Genomic DNA, 25,202 nt, shown 5'->3' with positions numbered 1-25,202 from the left:
TCCTTGATTGTATGTCCTTCTCTCCATATCTTGTATATGTCTTTTAAAGTACAAGCTCATGGGGGAGCTTGCCCATGCAAGTTCTTTGCTGTCTCCTTCCTTTCTTCCTCATCAGGCTCACAGAGTTGTATAGTCTTGGAAAGAGTATCCTGCCTGCCTCTACTCTGAACTTTCTGCTATATGTAAAAGCCTCTTTGTAACACCTGGTCTGCATGTCTGACAACGTTCTCCCTTCTTCCCACGCCTCAGGGACTCTGAGATGCTGGGGCCATGTATTAGTTTGCTAGAGTTGCTATAACAAGGTACCACAGACCAAAAGGTGCTTAAACAATGGAAGTTTATTTTCTCACAGTTCTGGAGGCTAGAAGTTTGAAATCAAGGTGTTTGCAGGGTTGGTTTCTTCTGAGGCCTCTCTCCTTGGCTTGTAGAGGGCCATCTTCTCTCTGTGTCTCCACATGGTTTTCCCTCTGTCACCGTCTATGTCCAAATTTTCTCTTCTTATATGAGCATCATGTAAGTGTTAGATTGGATTTGCCCTCACCCTAATGACCTCATTTTAATTTAATTACCTCTTTAAAGACTCTATCTCCAAATTCGGTCACATCCTGAAGTATTAGGGATTAGCAACTTAAACATATTAATTTGGGGGGGAGACACAATTCGGCCCATAACAAGCCCCTTTTCACTTTAGTAGCTGGTACCAACAGATCAGAATTAGGTCCACAGTACTAGTTTGTGGGTTGTTGTTGTGGTTTTTCCTTTCTCTTTACGTTTTAGAGATGCAATGTCAGAAAAATGTCAAGTTCATTTTTGCTGATCTGCTCTTGGCTAGGTTCAGTATTCCAGGACTGAATTCATTTAACTCTCCTCTTGCTACCTTTCTAGAAAGCAGCCTGAATACATGCTTTCTGTGCCTTTGTCCTAATTCCTTCTATCAAAATCCCTGCATCTATCAAGCTCAACTCAGATACCACCCACCGTTTTCCTGGTCTCTACTGCCATAGTCTTCTGTCTGTACGGTTACATTTATAGTTACTTATTCTTTCTATTGTATTAGTGTTATTTGCAGCTAGCTCTTCTTGCCCATGTAGGATGATGAGCATCTTGTGGAAACATTATGATGTCATGTTCATCTTTATTCACCCTACAGCACCAAGCACATGGTTTGTACCCAGCAACCACTCAACAAATATTACATTGGTTTGAATCTTGTCATAGATTTAGAGCGGCATTCAAAACAATAAACATTAAAATTACATTTTATAGTTACTCATATTCTTTTTTTTTTAATTAATTTATTTATTTTTGGCTGCGTTGGGTCTTCGTTGCTGTGCATGGGCTTTCTCTAGTTGAGGCGAGCGGGGGCTACTCTTCATTGTAGTGCGCGGGCTTCTCTTGTGGCGGAGCATGGACTCTAGGTGTACGGGCCTCAGTAGTTGTGGCTCGCGGGCTCTAGAGTGCAGGCTCAGTAATTGTGGCACACGGGCTTAATTGCTCCATGGCATGTGGGATCTTCCCTGACCAGGGCTTGAACCCATGTCCCCTGCATTGGCAGGCAGATTCTTAACCACTGCGCCAATAGGGAAGCCCAGTTACTCATATTCTTAACAGAACTATATGACAAATCATTGATAGGGAGAAAATAATCATTGGATTATTTTAATAGTTACTTTTAATGGCTACTTTAATGAAGTATCAATATTTAGCCTAATTAAAATGTATGTCTCTTCATAAATTTTTTATGGTGATCTTGCCTTCTGAACTCCCAAAGCACTGTTTGTTCCTAGCACAAACTTCACATATATTATTTATGATGGAATACCCTTTTATCCATTTTTTCCAGCCCCTTATATTAAAATGTAGTCCCTTGGTGAACAGGAGCAATGGCTTGTTTCCATCCCTGACACCTGTGTAATGAACAATAGATAATGCAAAGCAGGCCACAGAGGGTTACTCTCATCAGCTGTGCTAGTTGCCATCTGACTATGGCCACAAAAGTACTGTCTTGGAAAGAACCCATTTGAAAGAACTGTTGAGTCCAGCAACTGGGCAGCTTTCCTTTTCGTTTATCTCTCAGCCTCTTTTCCCCACTGTTTCATCTGTTCACTTTTTCATATTGAAATTTTTTTTTTCTTTTGCGGTATGCGGGCCTCTCACTGTTGTGGCCTCTCCCGTTGCGGAGCACAGGCTCAGAGACCATGGCTCATGGGCCTAGCCGCTCCGCGGCATGTGGGATCTTCCCAGACCGGGGCACGAACCCGTGTCCCCTGCATCGGCAGGCGGACTCTCAACCACTGTGCCACCAGGGAAGCCCTTCATATTGAAATATTTAATGAACACCATTTGTAATAAGTTTTATCCTGTAAGTAAATAGAATGTCATGAAAGGGAATAGTGTTGGCGGTGGTGGTGGGGACAAAGCTACTATGTTTGGTTGTGCAGGTTGTACACTGAGCAAGGGCATCCAGCCAAAGGGAAGATGGAGCTGAAACCAGTCTGATTAAGCCTCATCAAGTAATGCACCCTGGCATACAGATGTGTTAACCCAGAGAAAGGATGGCTTTTTTTTCTAATTAGCATAAATGTACTGTGCATTTATCAGACTCTGCATCTGTAGGGTTTGCATCTACCCAGATGGGGCACCTTTTTTGGTAACTTACACAGAGCTACCTTATGGACTAGTAGCATCCCTGGGGATTAGAGAGAGCTGGATCTACCAGATATTGCGTAGTTGGGGGGCCAGAGTGGAATCAGAGAAATCAGTTGACAAGCTCTTGCAGAAACCCAGGAAAGAAATGATGGCACTTAGGACAAGGAGATAGAACTGATGGACCTGCTGAAGGATTAGATACGGGGTGTGGGAAAGAAAGGGTAGAATGAGGGGACCCTGGAACACTGGCCTGAGAATTCAGTGATCATGGTTGCCATTTACTAAGATGGGGAAAACTGGAGGTAAAAGCCAGAACGACAGAGAAATTTAATAGTTCTGTTGTAAGGAGTCTCACTGTAGGTGCTGCTTGAGGATTTTCTACTTTATACATCTTTGGAGTCCCAAAAAAAACAGCTGTGAGAAGGCTCATTCTTCTGTGTGTCCAAAGCCTAAAAGAAACAAATGAGCTTGGGCTGAGAGTTTAGACAAGTTATCCAATATCTTGGGGCCCATTTGCCAAAGGAATTAGGTACTCATTACTTCCAAGGTCCTTTCTTGCCAAAAAACACTACCATTAATTTCTATATCCTTTTGCTCATTTTTGTGATATTCTCTGTGCAGGATGCACACTCAGGAAAAGAGGGTGGCATTAACAACTAATAGTAAACTAATTCTCCAAGCTAAAAGACAAAATCAGCAACACACAGGAGAGGTCACAAGCTGCTCCCTGGCATATTTTTGCAATCGTACTGGCTCAAAGACAGACATTTGGAAGACTCGTGGACCTGTTTTCATGCTTGTATTGCCAGTGAAAGACCACTCTCCTACCATGGGTTTAGATCCTGGGGCATCTATAGATTACAGAGTGTTCTGTTAACAGCTCTCTCCAAGGTAATCATCAGCCTGCAATTTGACTTTGCAAAATTGGAAGGCAAGTTCTTCTTCCATAAGCCAATTTCACAAAACAAAAAACAATGCCTCAATTCTTGACTTGAAGCCTAAAAGCTGTAATGGTCCCATAAATGATTAAAACAGCAGTTGGTAATGTCTTGGAAACAGATTGATCAGTTGGAACGCTTTAAAATCTGCATGCCTTTGAGCAGTATGAACTAACTCTGATGTGGAACTGAGAGTGGGTGTTTAGAAGTCAAAGGTATCAAGATCATTATTAAAATCCTGGCAGGGATTGCATCTCTCTAGGACAACTCCTAGCATATTTTAACCCCAAAGTGGTGTATAAATTATGGAAACATTTGGCATTATGAAAACTCATGGTGACCCTTGTTTAACTGGCCAGAATGCTCCAAGTCAAATCTCCTAGTACAGTATTGTCATTTACTCATAGCAAATGGGTTTTGAGTGCCTACAATGTATCCATCATGGGGATGCAGTGGTAATGAGACAGAGTTTCTGCCCTTGTTGAGCTTATGTCATGGTGGAAAGAAACAGACAATAACTTATTAAATAAAGAACATATATAAATTCACATAGCAATAAGAGCTGTGCTAGAAATAAAGCTGTAGTGGTGAGATGCCACTTTAAATTGAAATATCAGGAAAAGCCTCTCCGAAGAGGTGACAATTTAGCAGAGGCTTCAATGATGACAAGGAAAGAGCCAACAATGTAAATAAATACCTGGGGGAAAATTCTGCATGGCCAACAGGGAATAGCATATGTGAAGCCTTGAGGTGAGAATGAGCTTGGCATAGTTGAAGAACAGTGAGAAGGCAGGTGGGGCTGGAGTCTGGAGAGTGAGGAGAAAAGTAGCGGGAAATAAGAAAGGTTGGCAGAACCCAGATCAAGTGTTGCCTTCTAGATCATAAGGAATTGGGTTTAATTCTATGGAAAAACAGTGAAGGGTTTGAAACAGAGTTTTAAATAAGAATAGGATTGATCGAATTAGTTTCTAAAAACATCTCTTAACTGCTGTGTGGATGAAAGAAATGGGTCTTTAACTGAAATGATTGAGGGGTTTAGATGGAGGTGAAGGAGGAATTCGGAATTTAATCTCAAACTGGTTAATGTGAGGTGCCTATTAGACATCTAAGTGGCGATGTCTAGTGGGTCATTAAGACTCACTGCATGAGTTACCAAGGGAGTGAAATAGCCACAGGAGAAGTCTAAAAAACAAATCCTAAGGCCCATTAACCTTTAGCGAGTGCACAAGAAGAGCATCCTGTAAAGTAGGAGAAAACCAGGAGAATGTGGCATCCTGGAAGACTGGGGAAGGAAGTACTGAGAAGATGAGTCAGAAGAGGACTGGTAACTGTTATATTTGACAAGACAAAGACCATGGCTGTACTTGACAATAGCACTTTCAGTGGAGAGGTAGGGACAAATGCCTGCAGTGGATGCATATAGGGTAGATGAGTCTTTGAAGTTTTCCTCTAGAGGACTTGAGGGAAATCAGGTGATAGCTTGGAAGGGATGGTCTTTTGTCGCAGTTGTTTTTTTTTGTTTGTTTGTTTTGTTTTTTGAGGTACGCGGGCCTCTCACTGTTGTGGCCTCTCCTGTTGCAGAGCACAGGCTCCGGACGCGCAGGCTCAGCGGCCATGGCTCATGGGCCCAGCCGCTCCGCGGCATGTGGGATCTTCCTGGACCAGGGCACAAACCCGTGTCCCCTGCATTGGCAGGCAGACTCTCAACCACTGCGCCACCAGGGAAGCCCTGTTGCAGTTGTTTTTAAGGTGGCAGTTATAGCATGACTCTGTGCTGTTGAGAATGATCAAGAGAGAAGATCAAGATGCAAGAAAAGAAAGTAGGGATATTTTCAAGAGCAAAATCCTTTAGTAAGTGAGAGAAGATGGTGTCCAGGGCACATATGAAAGTTGGCCACTGCTTAGAGCAGGGAATGTCCTTCCATTGAAACATTAGGGAAGACTGAGTATATAGGACCAGAGACAATAGATGTGTAAAGTAGGTGATAAGTAAATAATGTAGGTCTCACAAAATTGCTTTCATTTTTTCAGTGAAATGTGAAGCAAAGATCACCAACTGGGAGTGAGGAAGGCAGAGGAAGTGATGTTGAAAGTTTAAGGAGAGAGAGAAAGCAAGTTTTTCAGGGAAATAGGGTAAGGTTACTTGGTAACGCTTAATGCCCTCAAGAGATGTGTCATTAATCTGAGTTTATGCTCTTTGTTCTGTTCACTGAATGTCTCAGTGAAGAGAGTGTGGTGTTGGGCAAAGGACGAGGAGGGCAGGGAGTTAGAGGTGAGTGACATAAACTGTGGCACATCATAACATTTGCAAAGTCTCATGTCCTTTATCTGTAAAATGGAGGTGGTAGTTGCTGCCCAACGGGGTAATTGTACGTATCAAAGTAGACAACATATTTGATGAGTGTTTTGCTTTAAAAAACTTGCCATTAGCCCCTTTGTTACTGGGTAAACAGCTATGGGGATTGGTGATTAATAAGTTTTGTGCAAGTTTCCTATGTGGCCTAGAGTGAGCCCTAAAACTCTGAGGCATGTGGGAAAGGAACATCATGGGGAGTCTCTGACCAAATTGGACATAACCAATAAGGCTCCCAGGGGCTCAAGAAGAAGCCAAGCTGATAGAGGGCTGAGATGGGGTGCAGGTGGAGTTAGAGTTAGAAAGAAGCAACCAGGAAGGAAAGGAGAAAGTGGAAGCAGGGAAGAGGTAGAACGGCCAGGAGTGTGGACTGGAGTTGTGGACCAGATGAAGGTCACAGATACACAGTTCAGTGTTTCTGTTTAGGACTGAGACGGTTCCATAGCTGATCTTCATTATTGCCAATTCAGTGCCAAACCCTAGACCTGGATCTCTAGTTTACTAATTTTACTTTGACAGAAGAAGTAATGTGAGAATGTGGGCCATGGGAGAGGCATGGTCGACTGTACTGTCTCAGGAGTGGGGAAAGGAAGGAATTGAAACAATGAAATTGGAACATTGCTGCTAAAACCTATTTCTCTGAACTTTCTCTGTCCCAATCTCAACCTCTTTCTTCAGTCAAGCAAGCTGCTGATTCAGGACTGAATTTGCAGTTGGCAAATACTGAATAAATAAAAAGAATGAAATGCTAATACATGTGAAGACTATGAACATAGATATTTTTAGGTCAGCCTAAAATTTTGCCCTAAAAATTTGCACCCTATAGCTGAATCTATGAGGTTTCTTTAGTTAAGACATAGCAGAAGGCAGTGAATATAAGTCGTAAGTGATAAAACCACTCATGAAACAAATCTTTGTAGATATACTGCCTCTTTTAACTACCACAAGTCTTTTTCGGAAAAGGCTAGGCTATAAATAAATAATCATAGTTCTCTCGGCTGACTTTCCAAAGTGATTGGACATTCAGCTTTGACTGGCTGCACTCTGGGCAGCCCCTGATCACTCAGGCATTGTTGTAAATCTCCTTCGAATGCACAATAGACGTGCCTTCACCGTTTTTCAAAATCCCAAGGGTTGACTGTCAGGGATCATGCTTCATCTCTAGTTCTCTTCATTCTAGGACTTTCCTACTGAGAAACTTTCAAGGAGCTAAGGAACATACATCACTCATCACTTTTTGACCATTTATTCATTCAGGGTCTAACTGTAGACATGTGGTAACATTACTAGAAAATGCAGAGCCGCGATGGGAACCATATTCTGTTGTTCATGGTATCATTCTCTCCTACCCCTCATCTGCTTCTTTTTCTACTCTGTGTATATTCCCTGCCTTGGCTCAAGCAGAATATTCCTCTTTTATTCTACACAGAATTGGTCATGAAATCCTATCAGTTTTACCTCTTTTGCAGTTGCTGGATGTCTTCATCTTCTCTCAGTTCAGGATCTCAGAAATCTCTCACTTGGTTCCTAACTGGCCTCTTTTCCTCTCTTTACTCTTCTTTCAGTGTTCTTCATTGTAGCCCAGATGCTCTTTCTAAAAGTCAAAGCTATCACTTCTCTTAAAATTCATACAACTGCTTCCCGTTGCCCCAGGATAAGGCCTGAAGGCCTGAAGCTGACTCGTATTGTCCTCCCTCATTGGACCCCACATCCCTTTCTGTCCTCATACCTCCCACTTTCCTTTAATCCTACGCCCAGACCACACTGTACTACATTCAGCACAGCTTCATACATGTGGTGGAAGGAAGCGGGGCAGGCAGCAAGGTGGAAGGAAGGAAGGAAAGAAGGAAGAAAAGAAGGAACAGAGGGAGGGAAGGAGGGAAGAAGGAAGGAAGGAAGGGAAGGAGGGAAGGAAGGAGGGAGGGAGGAAGGAAGGAAAGGAAGGAAGAAAGAGGGAGGGAGGGAAGGAAGGAAAGAAGAAAGGAAGAAAAGAAGGGAGGGAAGGAAGGAAGGAAGGAAAGAAGGGAGGGAGGGAAGGAAGGAAGGAAAGAAGGAAGGAAGGAAGGAAAGCAGGACGGCAGAATGAAGGAGGAGAGGGAGGGAGAGAGGAAGGAAGGTGGGCTTCTAAGGGGAGAAAGGAGGTCCCAGGCAGGTAGAGTTTTCCCTTCCTTTTAAAACCTCTCATTCCCATTTTCAGTTGTCCTGAGCCAGAGCATTAAAGACCTTGTTTTTTCCTTCATTTTTAGGAGGTTTCCACTCAGTTATGTCTTGGGGGTGTGCATTTATCTCTGTCTCTTTTCCTGTTGGACCCGGAGGGCGATGGAAGCTGTTTTGGTCTAAATGTCAGCCATCACGAGTGGGACAGTTGAGTGCACAGCCAGAGCTGAGTCTGACAGAGCAATATTTTTCTGTGGAAATTTCTTTATACAGGAGAGTGTATTCAAATCACAAATCTCAGTTAGAGAATTATCTTGTTGCCGACACCAGTCGCAACAGCTGATAATGTCCCAGTGGTCATTCTTTGTACTGATTAAACAAAGAACACTAATCCATTAAAAACAGCATTGAGCTTAAATCCGTAATAATCATCCAACAGTTACCAGTTACCTGGTAATTATTCCAGAGTGAAACTTTCAGTCTTGCTAAGTGAGTAGGTGTGGTTTAGGTAGTCCTTGGTGTTCTCACATCTATTTATAAATAGGTTTATTTCCAAGTACCATGTGTCTCCTTTCTAAAAATGAGATTACTATGGCTATATGTCCCCTGTGTGCTGTGCTCTGACACACTGTGAATGGAAAATTCACACCGACACCAATACCCTTAATTAATAACAAGAATACTTCAGTTCATTCCATAAATATTTATTATCTATTATGTGCCAGCACAGTTCTAGGTGCTGAGGATCCAACAAACAAATCAGTCAAAAATCTCCATGCTCCTGGGGCTTATGTTATTACTTCACAATTGTATAGGAAGTTGCTAAGCACTTTCATATACACGTCTACTTTTGATCTTCACAATAACCTTATGAGGTAGATAAGGCTATAAGCTTCCTCCTAAATTAAGGGAACCTAAGCTCAGATTGTCTTGATGATTTAAACAGGAACACTACCCAATAAGCAGTAGATCTAGGATCAGAATCAAGGTCTCCTGATGCTAGAGCCAGTGTGTTTTTCATTATCGTATTTTTCCAGTGACAATCCAGTTCCGGCATCCAGTAAGCCTCACGCACTGTGCACTGGGCGTGAAGATAGCTAAAGCACCCCACCAAAAGGAGACCTACTGTTTTTTTTATCAGCTTCCCTTTCTTTATACCTCTGATGACTTTTTGCTTCTTTCTGACTCCCATGTTGTGTGTCTTTCCCTCTTTGTATTTAGATAGCATCTTTGAAGGGCTTTCCATTCAAGGACGGAAGTCCCCATTGCCTGTATTTGATGACTAAACCAGTGTATCTAATAATATGCCCTTAGGTAAAATGACTAGAAGTGGAATTTTATTTTTACTAATCAGGGGAAAGGAGAAATAAAATAAGACTTAATATATTCTTATATTTTATGAATAACACATATGAAGAGTAAAAGGAGGGGGCAGTTCTTCGTCCCCTTTCAATGTGTCCCCCACAGTTCCCTTTATTTTCTCACCACGGGCTTTGGCTTCCTCTCTAGGGTTCCTGCTTTGTGCAGCCTCTAGGACTATCTGTGAATGATGAATGATGGTGTGACAGGGGCCGTGGAGAAAACAGCATCAGGAAATGTACCGTTAGACGATGGAGAGGTCAGAGGGAATTACGCTCACGGTGTGAGGGGCAGAGCTGTATCCCCTAGAGGTTAGAGAAGAGATTTCAGCGAGATGTTGATGAAGGTGGCAGTGCCACAAAGACAGGCCAAGGTTTTCTGATCTGAGGGCAAAATCATTTAGAGCAGTTCTGACAAGATCATTTAGAGCAGTGATACTTAAACTTGAGCAGCAGAATAATTTGGAAGCCTTGTTAAAAGAGGTTTTGGTCTCCACCCCCTGGGTTTCTGATACAGGAGGTCTGATGCTGCTAGTTGGGGGACTCTGCTTTGAGAACTACTGATTTAAATGCTACAGCTGTCAAATAGGCAAGATGGATAACCAAGAAGACGGCATACCCCTTTCTCTCTCTCTTTCTCTCTCTCTTCTTCACTCTCCACCAGAATCCCTTTACTCAGTGCTGAGTACTGACTCTCAGAGCCTGCAATGCTGCAGTTCAATCTCCCATATAGATGGAGTTGATTGCCAAGGGAGCTGAAGGGAATGACCCTAGGCTGAAATGGCCTAGTGGCCAAGGGCACATCTGAGGTCGGCCATGAAATGAGACTGTCAGTGCCACCTGCACCTGCGAATTCCCACCTTGTACAGCCCACATTGGGGGTGGCTAGGGTTCCCAGTCATACCTGGGTGGATTAGAGAGGTATTCACCCTTATTCCTCTGGTGCTCTAAAAGCGGCAATGGAAACAGCCTTTGGTTAAATGTCTAAAAACTATGATTTGATACTATAGTAAATAAGAGAAAAAAGACATTGGTATATTTTTGCTTCTTTGTTATTTTTAATAGAAAAAACAATGCATTAATTTGACTTGATGAGTAACATTGTGCACTTTGCACGCATAACACATTTATCCTCACAACTATCCGATAAGGTAGGGATTGTTATTATTATACTCTTTTTATAAATGAAGAATCTGAGGCACAGAGGGTTGAGACAACTCACCCAAGGTCACACAAGCTATATGTAACAGAGGCAGGATTTGTACCAAAGAAGTCAGGTGCCAAAGTCTGGACTTTTTAAAAACTATTATATCAGACTGTTTTGTGCTTACCACCTGAGCAGGGCCTTTTCATGCACCTTAACAAAATGGTTCCTAAGTTTTGAACCAAATAGACCACTGAGAAAGCTCTCCAGAATTAGTCAAACTCAAGGTCAAGGGCACAGCATTCCACAAGACTTCTCTCACTTCAGACACCAGTCTGGACCAGTTAGGGGGGGTCCCCATAGCCACCTTCACTTCAGACTGACTCCAAATTTGGGGGTCCCTGTGAACTCCCTCAGGTTTGATAATTTGCTGGAATGATTCACAGAACTCAAGAAAATGCTCTACTTAATGATTACAGTTTTATTATGGCAAATGCATACACTTTAGAACGAGTCAGAAGACGAGGCACGGAGGGAGAAGCCTAGGAGGGTTTCAGATGCAAAGCTTCCATCGTCTTCAGGGATGTGTTTCCCTCCCCCTATCAAAGTGTAAAAGTACTGAGTTCTACCAACCGTGATAGCTGACTGAGTTTTTAATTGATATTTCTTGATGTAGGCATGACAGATTGAATCACAGTGGTTGAACCCAGTCTCCAGCCCCTCTCCCCTCCCTGGAGTTAGGGCTGATATCAGTGGCTCAAAGCCTGGACCCTCTATCACATGATTGGTCTTTCTGGTGTGGCCAGCCTCCAAGCTTGAATCACATCATCAGCATAAACTCTCAGGTGTGATCCAGGGACCCACCATGAATAACAAAGACAGTCCATTTACTTGGGAAATTCCAAGGGTTTAGAGGTTACCTCCCAGGACTGGGGACAAAGGCCAGCTAGATTCTTTATTACACAGAAGCGGGGCACAGCAAGGTGGTGGAACAGGGATGCCTGCTCAGATGTGACTTTTATGATATCTTTTAGGTCAGCAGCACTATTCTGGGGCCAGGCAGTAGTCCCACTGCCATAGAAAGGGGAAGAATTTTCTCCTGGAATTTCTGCAAATAAGCACTGAGTCAGAAAAAGTAACACTGGAGAGAGCATCTAAATTAGGAGGAAGCCAGAGAGCTCTAAGTGGCGGCAGCTGCCGGTGCCACTGTGCAGCAGCGATTTGCAATGAACTCACTTGCAGACAAACCAAACGAACTCCTTAGCGAGGGAGTGAGTATATGCTGTGTGAATGGAGGGCCACAGAACTCTGCAGTTGTGAAGCTTTTATACACCCCACATGTAAATTACAGTGCTTGTGAATTGGGTTGGTTCACATGTAAATGAGAAAATGCTAGAGTTAACCAAGTCTGCCTTTGAAAAGAATGGATATCTAGGAACTAAAGACTGTACTGAGGTACTTGCAAATAATAGGGGGAGAGAGAGAGCTGTTCTAATTCCAAGGGACATCTAGAATGAAAAATAATGAGGGAGGGGGGAGGGGAGAGCAAAACATCAGAAGAAGCAATCTTCCATGAAAGTCTGCCTGTGTGCCATTAATGTCTGTCTCTCCAAATAAGAGCAAGCAAATGAGAAAATAGCAAGGAGGTATAAATAAGGGCTGGGGTGAGCTCTGAAGGGAAGCGTGTTATGCATGGATGCAGCCTTTTATTTTAAAGGGCTGGCTGTTATAACAAATATGCACATTACACACTTGTGTTTATAACTCACTCAAAACATGGGATTTCCTATTATGTTCAAGCCCTCTTTTCTCTTTTCTCGGAAACTGAAGCCCCTCAAATCTGATGAGTAAACTCAGGATTTCCAGTAGGATGGAGGAAGAGGTAAAGGAATGCTTAATTTGGCCTGACTCTGTGCATCTGAATATCCTGGACATTTGCAAGATTGATTGGTTTTGCCTTCTCACTGGCACATTGTCTTTATTCTTCACTCACTAACTAGACGTCTGAGACAGATGGGGTTTTATGATCACTATGGCAGCTTTCAAACTGTTAAACTCCTCCCTTTAGGTCCCGTGCTGCTGGTTTAAGCAACGTAAACTGGTACCCAATAACAATGGGTAGCAAGGATTTTTTCCTTTTTCCATTTTTTTAAAGAAAAAAAGAATGGGTTAATATTCAGTTGCAACAAGCAGCTTATGCTTGTAACGTGACAGCCCTGGGTGATGAGGAATTAAAAATGTCCGTGGATGCTGAGTGACACTTTTATGTCGTGGCACAAGCAGCCTTTGCTCTGAAATCAGTTGCTTCACATCTAGAGAAAGCAACCACTGCTGTGCCTCAAGAACTCATGAATGGGCTTTGAGGATTGATGCCTTCTGTCCTCTGAATTCTCCTTTCCTAGGTCTGTCCCCAGCAGCCAGAGGTAAGACCAGTGCTTGGCAGGAAAGGAGGGGTTTCCCTGAAAGGAACAGGTTTCAACCCTGTTGAAAAAGGAAAGCTGTAAAGGAAGCTCCCAGTTAACACAGCTGGATATGATGCCAGGGAACTGAAAAGAAAATGGACTTTTGTATCTGCCTCGACCTAGATTTGTACCCCTGCTCAGTAGTCTGGGGCAGTTTATTCCACCTATCTGAGCCTCCATTTGCCCATCTGTAAAACGGAGGTGATCTTTAGGTCTATCTCCCAAGGTTGTTTTCAGGATTAAAAAAAAATAATAAGTTTATTTATTTATCTATTTATTTTTGGCTGTGTTGAGTCTTTGCTGCTGCGGGCAGGCTTTCTCTAGTTGCAGCTAGCGGGAGCTACTCTTCGTTGTGATGTGTGGGCTTCTCATTGTCATGGCTTCTCTTGTTGCAGAGCACAGACTCTAGAGCACAGGCTCAGTAGTTGTGGTGCACGGGCTTAGTGGCTCTGTGGGATGTGGGGTCTTCCCAGGCCAGGAATCGAACCCGAGTTCCCTGCATTGGCAGACAGATTCTTAACCACTGCGCCACCAGGGAAGTCCCACTTTTAGAGTTAAATAAGTGAACATATGTCTAGTTCCTGAAACACAGTAGATGCCCCCCTCCCAAGAAGAATATGTTGAATACCAAGTAAAGGAATTTCTAATGCAGAATTGAAGCAAGCAAATAATTATCACTGACTTTAAAAGTTGATGCCTGTCTTGGAAAAGCACTCCTGTATTTTCCTTTACTCAAACACTGCTACCACGCTGTGACACCTGATGTCTGAAAAGGTTTTCCACTGTCGACTTAGAAAATTATTCACAACATAAAAGTTGAGAGTTATGTTTTATTCGGAGTTATGCTTATTTTTAGGACTTCAAGCACGGGAGACAGCATCTCAAATAACCCTGAGAAACTGCTCCGAGGCGAGGCGGGGAGCCAGGTTATATAGAAGTTTTACAACAAAGGGCGGGTAGTTGGAACATCAAAGGATTATTGTTATTATTAAAGAAAACCAGATATCTCAAGTTAAGGAATTTAGCGCTTTTCTATGGATGGGAAGATGCAAGAGTCTGGGCTCACTGAACTCATTCATTTGATATGACCTCAGCTATCTGGGGCCAGTATCCTGTATTGTCACATCCTGAGTTTCCTCAGGGCTCACTGTAGGGAGTGGCTGTAGTCTAATGGCTTCTAGATGAAAGGTATTCTTTCCTTCCTGAGTTCCCTCAGGGCTCAGCAGCTCACAGTGGAGGGCTGCAAGCGCTGATGACTGTGTGACATCCTTTGTTTACTGATATGGCAGGAAATATTCCATTTCTCACCACACTTAGGCAGTTCTGTGACACCAGCTGGGTGTCCTATGGTTCAACTCAGTTCTGACACTATCTGCCTGGAGTTCACATCAGATCCATCAGTTAATGTTATCGAACTGAACTTGGGTCTGCTTGCCTGTCACACAGTAGAGCCAATTTACTGACACCTGGTTGTGGTAAAGGAAAGTACAGCATTTATTTGCAGGGCTCCAAGCAAGGAGAATAGTCACCTTGTGCTCAAAAGACCTGAACTCCCAGATGACTTTCAGGGGAGGGGTTTTAAAGGCATTTAGGGGGAGGGTTGCAGATCATAGAGTTTCTTCTGATTAGTTGGTGGTGAGGTAACAGGGTAGTGTTTCAGGAATCTTAATCATTAACCTTCTGGTTTCAACCAGTCTGGGGTCGAAGTGCTTGTGGTCAGCATGCAGTCACCATCCTGACTGGGCAGAGGTCTTAATTTCTGCAAAAGAACTCAAAGATATGCATCAGATTGTTATGTATATTCCTTGAGGAGGAACTAGGACTCTATTTAATCGCTGACTATTGTTTAATCTAGCATTACTTTTCTTGCTTAACTGCATTTCCTTTGTTTCTGCATTCCCTCACTTCTCTAATTAGTAACTGTTGAGTCTGTTCATTGGAACTCATGGAAGGCCTAGGAGACTAAAGCTTTTTTCTACAAACAAGAAATGGGGGACTCAAAGGGGTTTTTATAAGTGGGAGGGCCCCACAGGGTCCTGCTTGGTTTCCATCCCCTCTTTTCTTTGATACTCCTCAATTCTGAGGGAAACAGGGGCAGGACAAGAAAGGGAATGAAGTTTTGGATAGAAAGGTTAATCATAAACTTGGCAAAGGAATTCGGTTTTAGGGGGACTCGATTTCATTAAGACCTCTGTCCTACAGCAGGACCCCCACTTCAGATGCCAATCGCAAGTTCCAAGTTGTCCCCTATACTTCTTACCAATCAGCTGTAAATCAGGATTCCCACAACCCTCTTTTTGGGTTTGATAATTTGCTAGAAAGGCTTACAGAACTCAGGGAAATACTTACCTTTACCAGTTTACTATAAAAGGATATGATAAAGGAAACAGATGAACATCTAGGTGGAAGAGATGTATAGGTCAAGGTGTGAGGGACTCGGAGCATCCCTGCCTTCTCTGTGTGTGCACCATCCTCCCAGCACTTCCATGTGTTCAGCAACCCTGAAGCTCTCCAAACCCCATTCTTTAGGACTTTTTATAGAGGCTTTGTTACACTGGCAAGATCAATTGAGTCATTGCCAATTGGTGATTGAACTCAGTCTCCAGCCTTTCTCCCCTACCCAGAGGTCAGGGGTGGGACTGAAAGTTCCAACCCTCTAGTCACATGGTTGGCTCCCCTGGCAACCTGGCAGCCAGCCCCCATCCTTAGGGGCTTTCCAAAAGTCACCTCATTAACATAAACTCAGATGTGGTTGAAAGGGGCTAGTTATGAATAACAAAAATCCCTCATTTCACCTTTATTGCTCTGGAGCTATTTCAGAAGCCGGGAACAAAAGATGCCCCTGTAGTTCTTATCGCTCAGGGAATTACAAAGGATTTAGGAGCTGTGCTGAGAACCAAGGATGGAGACCAAAGATATATTTCTTATTATAAATCACATTAGCACAATGCCTAATTTATCTTATGAGCAGTCACCTTAGTGACCTACTGTTTCAGGGGTTGTAAGGTCCATCTGAGAACATTCATCTCTTAGTATGCGTAGTACCACTTGGCTCTCCTGCCCTGCTGTCTGCCTAAGCAGAAGGCCGATTCTGTCTGCACGTGGAGTGGGTGGAGCAGCCACACCCTGAGATTGTGCCCGCCCAAATCACTGTCCCCCAACCCTTGCCCAGGCCTGGAAAGCCTGAGGGAGCACATTCAACCCACTTGCCAAACATGCTGCCCCAGAAATGGCAGGGGAGTCGCCACATGGTGCTGAATGAGCCCGTGTGTGTGTTGGCTCATCTATGGAAACTCCCGCTGTCTCTGGCAGCAGAGGCAGCTTGTCTGGAGCTGTGAGTGGTGCCTCTCTACCCTTTCCTGTCCCTTTGCAGGAGAGAGTGGATCTTTGAGGAGATGGGTCATGTCCCAAACGGGTCTCGGCTTGCTTTGTTTACTAGTGCAGCTTGTCCAAACTCAGATGATTGTTCAGCAGCCTTGAAATGGATTTTTACACTGAACATTTTCATTTTCCATCATTTAGTTCTGCCAGAAGTTATTTTTAACCAATAATGCCACCTAAAAAAGCCTCAGAGTTTCAAGTAGATGACTACATTTTGTCAGCAGATGCCTCCTAGTGAACTTACATTAAAAATGTAAACACACTGAAGAACTGCATATTCCATCCTAGCCAGGTAGCGTTTTTTTAAAATATATAAATTTATTTATTTATTTTTGGCTGCATTGGGTCTTTGTTGCTGGGCGCGGGCTTTCTCTAGTTGCGGCGAGCGGGGGCTACTCTTCGTTGCGGTGCTTGGGCCTCTCATTGCAGTGGTTTCTCTTGTTGTGGTGCATGGGCTCCAGGCACGTGGGCTTCAGTAGTTGTGGCTCACAGGCTTAGTTGCTCTGTGGCATGTGGGACCTTCCCAGACCAGGGCTCGAACCCGTGTCCCCCACATTGGCAGGCAGATTCTTAACCACTGCACCACCAGGGAAGTCCCACCAGGTAGCATTTTAAACACCATGCATGCCAGTTCAGAATCATGTTAGGCTTTTCTCCTTTCTTCCTTCTTTGAGGACCAGTCAAGCAAAGGTGGTAAGAGTCTTTTCCTTTCCAAATTCAAATTAACAGGAGAAAAGCATCACATTTATTTAATATAAGTTCCACCTGACATGGGAGCCCTCATAAGGAAATGAAGAAACAGACCTGAGTTTTCTTATGCTAGGATTGATGAAGAGTGTACAATATGGTAAGTCAAAGGGTACAAGGTCAGTGGAGTAAACTGGGGAAACTTAGCAAGGCCTGTTTGTTAGGATTCTTCCTGGGGTTGCTTTGTCTTCAGAGACAAGGCTGTGCCTTTCCTTTGGTTACAAGGAGGATACCTCTCACAGGAGGGTCTTATGACCTGTTTCAGGGGAGAAGGGAAAGGGGGAGATTAGTGACCTTCTTGCCTCTGTTGTTTTCTCAAACTCCTTAGGCTTAAAACATTAAATATGTGAAGGGGCCATATTTTGAAGTAGTGGGTCCTGAACCCCATCCCTTCTTTTCTTCCATTTCTTTTTCTTTCTTTTCTTCCTTCCTTCCTCCCTTCCTCCCTCCCTCCTTCCCTTTCTTCTTTTCTTTCTTTCTTTTTCTTATTTTCCCCCCACATTTTTAAAGTACTTGTATTTAAATACTCCAATGGTATATATTTAGAGATCAGATTGTGCGTCTAGAATGGTTCAGAGGGCTTCCCTGGTGGCTCAGTGGTTGGGAGTCCGCCTGCCGATGCAGGGGACGTGGGTTCGTGCCCCGGTCCGGGAAGATCCCACATGCCGCGGAGCGGCTGGGCCTGTGAGCCATGGCCGCTGAGCCTGCACGTCCGGAGCCTGTGCTCCGCAACGGGAGAGGCCACAACAGTGAGAGGCCCGTGTACCGCAAAAAAAAAAAAAAAAAGAATAGAATGGTTCAGAGGCTGTATAGCATAGTGCTCTAGAATAAGACTGACCGGGGTCAAATCTTGGCTTCACCATTTATTGGCTCTAAGATCTTGGGCAAATTATTTAATCTCCCTGATTCTTAGTTACAGCATCCATGAAATGTAAATAATAATGTTGGGCACATAGGATTCTCATGAGTTTCCGGTAACACATGAAGCATGGTGCCAGACACATGATAAACGCTCAGTACATGTTAGCTACTTTCTTCCTTTACTTATGGAGAATTTTGTAAGTTTTAGTAACATTATTTTTGTCATTTGGGATTCATTTCTCAAGTTCAGTCACTACAGATGTACCGGTAGAAAGGGAGAAATCATGTAGCCCTAATATGATTTTTTCAATGAATAAAGAAAGAACTGAAGATAAAGAGAATATATCATTCTGAAAATTTTCAGTATAGCTCCTGAAAGCATATATTTGGACCAATGTAACCCAAACCCCAGTGATCTTCAGCCATTTGCCTAGTTCCCTTTCCAGGTGATAAGACCCTTGAGACTGAATCTATCTGTTCTGTCTTCTCTGTATTAAGCCCATAGAACGACTCCTCCCCTCCGGACCCGGCCTTTTTAGTGTCTACATGACCATGGTGTTTTAAGTGTCCTTGTCCTAGCCAGGGACCTCCTTGCTCCTCCTCTTCTTGACTCCTTCTGTTGTGCCCTCCAGAGCTGCTCCTTCACTGTCTTATTTCCACAGCTTGTTCTCAAAGCCTTCCCTCCACTCTACCTGGCTTTCTCTTAAGGACACCACTTTTCTTACAGTCTTCTCCAAGAGTAGCTGAGTATTATTTTGCATCTGTGGTTCCTCAGGGTAAGGCAGCAGATCTGCTGCTCTGTTTGCTTTGTTGCATCCCACTATAAGCCAACCCCTTCTCTTGCGAACAAGCCATTCACTGATCCCTCTCCCCCTCCCTCTTGCTGTTCTCTACTCCCCAGTCCCGCTCATTCATAGAAAACTTGGATAATTGCTTCACAGTCTCCATCTCCATTTCCAGTAAAGCCTCAGTGGGCGATTTCAGCGTCCACACGAGTGACCCATTTAACAACACGGACCTCAGATTTTTCTCCTATTTATCTCCTCTTCCTTGACCTTCTATACTCCATCTTAGAAACCCACCCCGTGTCTACCCCTGGACCTTGCATCACCATCCTGAAAATAAATAACTCTGGCATTCTACATTCTGTCTGAAACCTTCTCTTGTTCTACTTTGCTTGCTCCACTACTCCTACTATGGCCATTCTTTGACATTCTTTCCACTTCGTCATTCCTTCTAATGCATTGACCTCTTTACTCATTGCCCAGGCATCTTTTAATAGCATCCTTAACTATCTTATTAGATTCAAAGTTCTATTTTCTAATAGGACTCTAGCTGATACCTTTAACTTCCTTCCTTCTCTGTATTTTCATTATACCCATTAGATAAAACATTGAACTCAAAAGGAACACACTTTAATGCTTAGTTTAAGCCCATGCCTGACCAGTGGAGTGCTGATAAAGAAAAATCACATATCAAAGTAGATAATATGACTACCTATTCATGGTCACTAACCTCAAAAAGACCCTCAACGCCACCTGGCAAACCTCCTCCATTTTTCTATGCAGATCATTCTCCCAAATGCCACAGTAAATATTTCAAATTGTCTCCAATCTTCTCAAATCTCAGTCGCCCTTCTGTCTCTGCCTGTTTGTACTTTATGGACAAATTAGTAGCCATCAGCCTGCAACTAAGTGTTGATAATACTAATGTTATTAAGTCTGGAAAACTATGGCTCAGTACCCATCCTCTCTTCCTCACCTCCTGTAGGATAGGAGAGCAGACCCTTTGTAAAACTAATAATAACCCCTCCACCCAAGCTTTATAAACTATCCCTCTGCTTTCTCTAGAACCTTAAACTATCAATTCTCACTCTCTCATTAAAGTCAGTGTGTTTCTTTCAACAGGAACTTAAACCTCAACAGAAATCTTGATTCTTCTTCCCACATCAACCCAATGATGCATTCTCATTTTTCTCATTTTCCTAATGGCACCACCATCTACCCAGTTGCTCATGGCAAAGTCCTCATACATCCTTGTTCCCTTTCTCAGCCATGCCATCCATCAGCAAGTCTTGTTGGCTTTATATCCACTGTTAAGCTAAGTCTGATCACTGCTCACCATTTCGCTGCTACAGCTCTCTTCCACGTACTAGAGTAGTAGCTATCTAACTGGTCTCACTGTTTGTTTCTTTTGATCTCTTATAATGCACCTCCACACAACACGGAGACTAATTGTTTTCAAGTTTAAAGAAGATCATTTCACTTCCCCTGTTGAAGACTCTGTAATACATTCCTATTGCGATTAGAATAAAACTCAAAGTCCTTTCTATGGCTGAGGGACTATACCTCCCTCTCAGATTTTATTTTCTACCACTTCCCCTCATTTTCTACACTCACTGGCTACCTTTCAGCCCTTTGGGCACACCAGGCTGTGTGTTCCCTCTGCTGCACAAAGTCCTTCTCTTCATTTCAGCCTCTGCTGAAATGTCACCTCCTCCCAGAGGCCTTTTCTAACCACTCTACATAAATAACACTCCACCCCCAATATCACTTTACATCATTTTCTTCATGGCATTCATCACCAACTAAAATTAATGTTATTTGCTTATTGTTTATTCTTGTTTGCCCCTAATAGATGGCAAGCTCAGTTAGGATGAGATCTAGCCTGTCTTGTTTGTTGCTATTGTCTAGTGCTTAGAACAATGTCTGATACATAGTAGATGGTTAAGAAATGTTTGTTAACTGAAGGAATGGATGAACAAAAAACCCTGGATCCTTTCTATAAATATTTAAATCTGTTTGAGTCTGTGTCTTCTCAAAGGAAAAACAAAACAAAAACAAACAAGCAAAAAACCCTCACTGCTCTCTTTCCAGCCATTCCTATCAGTTTCTGCTCTAATTTCTCTTCCCCTTCTTACGTCCTGACATTCAACCCCCAAACCCTCTTCTCCTATTACCATTTGGGCTGCATATATATATATATATATAATATATATATGTGTGTGTGTGTACATATATATTATATATATATACTCAGTATCATCATGGGAGAGAATTGGGGAGTACATGTAAATATTTTTTCCTCACCCATTTGCCCCTCAAATGGAATGCTGACAGATTTTATAATATCCCATATATCAGAAAAGATTCTCTTCATTGCCTAACAAAGAGAGAAAAGTGAACACATAGCCTGCCAGTGTTGGATTCGGCCTTTTTCCCTGAGGCAACATTTTAGATGCATCCTAGATCTAAGAGGAATGGAATAAAGATTAGACCTGATTTTTATGCATGTAATAAAAAGCTTTCAAAATAATCTTTGCCACTTTAGGATCCTTGTGTAAGTTAGACATACATACCTACACACATGGGCAAGGATTGTGTGTGTGTGTGTGTGTGAGGTGTGTGATCAGAATTGTCAATATTGGCCAATGGAGGTAGTAGCGTAAATGGTGTTGGGGATGAGGGAAAGAGGAGACATTTTCAGGATCAAACCAATCTCTAAACATTCCTTCAAATTACAGCAAATTCTACCTTGCCTGGAGTTTTATCAAGAGGAGACCTTTATTAGCTCCAGTTCCCACATGCCTCTGGCACAAGAGAACCTCAGATCCTACCCGGAGGTGCTGCAATGGGTTGAACTGCTTTAGTGCTTTCTGAATCGTCCCAGAAAGAATGAGCCATGCAAAATTCTCCTGTATGACACACATAATTATTTGGAGATTAGTAGTCTGTGTCTGGTGTGCGATGTAATTCTATATAGGGTAAATATTTGATTTACAAAAAAACTCCGCTGCTGCCAAATAACAAAGAATTCATTCTTTTTCCGGGCTGGTCCAGTACCTCTTTGGAACCCGATGTTTAGCATACCAGTTTACTACTTTCAGAGTTCTTCTGTAATTAAAGTGTGAAGGGAGCTTTCATCATGGTCAAGACTTGTTTGTCACAGTCATCACACTAATGCCAGTGCCTAAGCTACTTCCAGGTAAATTTTCTTAAGAATCTGAAGGAATTACTGTGGATTTTTAAATGGTGATTTATCACTATCTTAGGCCCTGAGATAATCTGCCTGAATATCCATAATCTCCTCTCTTGTGGGAGAAACCAGAAAGCTCATTAAGAAGTGTAAGAACCTCAAAAATGCTAAACGTGCTAGGAGTATTTGCTTGCAGATACTTTTTAAAAAACACCTTGGATGTATGATTAAAGCAAAGGGAATTACTTGAAAATCTTTTCTCAAGAACAGTTGTCTCCCTAAAATACCTTGTCTGTTTTCGCACCATGTTATTATGAGAGCGTGGGTTGGGGAATTGTTTTGGATCTCATTCTTACTGTGTTTTCCCCATGCTGAAAGCTATCAATCAGCTACTATCTATTAAATTTTTTTTATCAAGCTGTAGATGGAGAAATGAGTTTAGCTTCTTATGTTACAGTGACATTTTATGGGTATATCATTTTCTCACACTGGGAAAATTAAACTTCTCATAAGATTAAACTGCAATACTTATTACTTTTCTTTGTCTTGAATCATTCTCAAGTCCTTTATGCCTGTGCTTCTTTGAAGACATTTCTGCTGGGTATATTATAAGAGTTTCATGTCAAAGAAACTGAGAAAACAGTGAAAGTGAGTGAAGAAGAATGTCAAAGGAACAGATTAATTTAAAATGGAACTTCACATGTAAGAACAACTTCCTCATTATTAGAGAATCATAGTAGAGAAAAGATGAGGCTCAGAGATTTCAGAGGAAAGATGAGATTCAGATAAGAAAAAGTAAGACAAAGCCTTATGGTAAAATCTGAATATTTGAAGTAATTGGATTTTAGAGGGTCACCTACACAGATTAGAAATGGGTGATATAAACAGATATGGAGCATATGGACAAATTTGGATGGCCAAAAGTTGGTGATTGTGCCAGGCCATTGGCCACAATCCAGGTGGCCAGGAGTGAGTGATTGTGGGAACATGGGCTCCTAGAATTCCAAAAGCATCGACTCATACATCTAGGAATCTTTCCTTAACAACCCTTGTCTTTATTCTTTCCAATGCCAGTGGTATGACAGCATTGTGTTCAAGGCTCATGCATAAACTTTCTCTACTCACTTCCTAAAAAAGAAAGTACCGTGTTCTAAGTAAACAATGCTCAGGATCAAGCGTCAATTGGATATGAAATTCTTACTAGGGTTTCAACATCTAGCATTTAGAAAGTAAGAACTTGGAGAACATACAAACCTTTCCTGGGGAGAAAAGCCAAAAACTAAAGTTGACCTAAATATTTTGAGAGGAGTGTGTGTTAGAAAGAGGAATTATTCTAAGTTACCTTGTCTTATAGTAGGAATAAATCACACAAGGTAGAAAGAGCAATAGCATATTAGCAAACAGAATACTTCAGTAATCCACACATAGGAGATATTCAGCAGATTACTTATTGAATGACTGAAGACAGTAATTCTGAGGCATAAAAAACTAACCCTCTGTTGAGACATAACAATGTAAACCTTTCTTAATCCATATGATGAAATGCACTGATAGTCAGGATGTCCTTAAGGAGACAAATAGACAAAAAACAGGAAAAGAACCTGTGAGGAACATTGAGAGGCTGTTAGATCCATCCTCTCACTTTCTGACAGGAGAGAACTCAGAAACCATGCCAGACACACCAGAGGTGGGCTAGTTTTAAAGGTATATGGGAAGGGAGATTTTACAACCTGGCTTAGTGACCCAGTCCAGGTTATTAACAGCCTTAAGAAAACGCTTCTTTATATCTAACATTTACCTTTCTTCAGTCCTTCATTCAGCACATAACTGTCAAGGGTCTTCTGTCTGTTAGGGACTATGTTAGTCATTGGGGATATACTGGAGAGTAGATTACTAGGGCTCCTGCATAATAACAGGGGACTAAAGCTAAAAGAACTGCAAGCCTCAGATCCTGTTTACAGAGTCTCTAGGGACACCCCAAAGACAACAAAGGGGCATAAAAACAAGGACGCTGAAGGAAATTTTAGCCTCTGACATGACAGCTACTGCAAACGGTAAACCCAGCCTAACTCCTAGCCAGATAAAAATAAAACCTCATACTAAAGGCTTCTCTACCTCTGTTCCTGTGATCTGATACATCCTGTTCAGCTTTCAACAAAAATTACAGGACATGCAAAAAGGCAAAAAACTCAGTGTTTGAAGAAACAAAGCAAGCATCATGAGCAGATTCAGATAAGGCAGAGATTTTGGAATGATCAGACTAGGAATTTTAAATAACTATGAGTAATATACTAAGGGCTGTAATGGACAACATGCAAGAAAGATGGGTAATATAAACAGAAATGGAAACTCTAAGAAAGGATAACAAGGAAGTACTAGAAATCAAAAGTCCTATAGTAGACACGAAAAATGCCTTTGATGGGCTCATCAGTAGTCTGGACATGGCCAAGGAGAGAATTAGTGAGCTTGAAGATGTGTCGTTAGAAATTTCCAAAACTGAAATGTAAAAAGGAAAAAGAGTGAAAAAGATGGAAAAGAATATCAAGAACTGCAGGACAATTACAAAATGTATAACATATCAATACATGTAATGGGACTGCCACAGGAGAAGAAAGAGGAAGAGAAACAGAATAAATATTTGAAGTAATAATGGCTAATAATTTTCCACAGTTAATGACAGACACTAAACCACAGATCAAGGAAGTTCAAAGAACACCAAGCAGTGAAATTAACAACAAAAAACATCTATACCTAGGCATATTCAAGCTGCAGAAAATCAAAAACAAAGAGATAATCTTTAGAGGACCCAGTGGAGGAGGGAAGACACCTGACCTGTAGAGGAGAAAGGATAAGAATTACATTGGATTTCTCTTCAGAAACTATGCTAGCAAGGAGAGAGTGGAATGAAATATTTTCAAGTGTCGAAAGAATAAACAAACTCTGCCAAACTAGAATTTAAATTCAGTGAAATTGTCCTTCAAAGGTGGAGGGAAAATAAAGAATTTCTCAAGACAAAACAGGGAATTTGTTGCCAGTAGACCTGCCTTACATGAACAGTTAAAAGAAGTCTTCAGAGAGAAGGAAAATGATATAGCTCAGAAACTTGGATACACATAAAGAAAGGAAGAGCATTAGAGGAGGAATACATGAAAGTAAAATAACATCTTTTATTTTTCT

The 25,202-nt window shown here is 42.2% G+C and overlaps 1 protein-coding gene across 2 annotated transcripts in view; it reads left to right on the top strand.

The window, feature by feature from the left end:
- Positions 1–25,202, top strand: part of SLC35F1 (solute carrier family 35 member F1) — a 419,368-nt gene that overhangs the window by 169,798 nt on the left and 224,368 nt on the right. Inside the window, exon 1 of one of the 2 annotated variants that reach the window (XM_082633390.1) lies at positions 21,949–22,034. The exons of the other annotated variant lie outside the window; for it this stretch is intronic. The gene's annotated coding sequence lies outside the window, so the exon portion shown is untranslated. Of the gene's footprint in view, positions 1–21,948; positions 22,035–25,202 lie in introns of those variants that run through there. 2 annotated transcript variants of the gene reach the window in all.

The sequence above is a fragment of the Mesoplodon mirus genome (genome assembly GCF_964341445.2).
Source record: "Mesoplodon mirus genome assembly, chromosome: 10".
NCBI lineage: Eukaryota > Metazoa > Chordata > Mammalia > Artiodactyla > Ziphiidae > Mesoplodon > Mesoplodon mirus.
The sequence above is the reverse complement of the archived record's forward strand: the minus strand, read 5'-3'. Positions and strand labels throughout refer to the sequence as shown.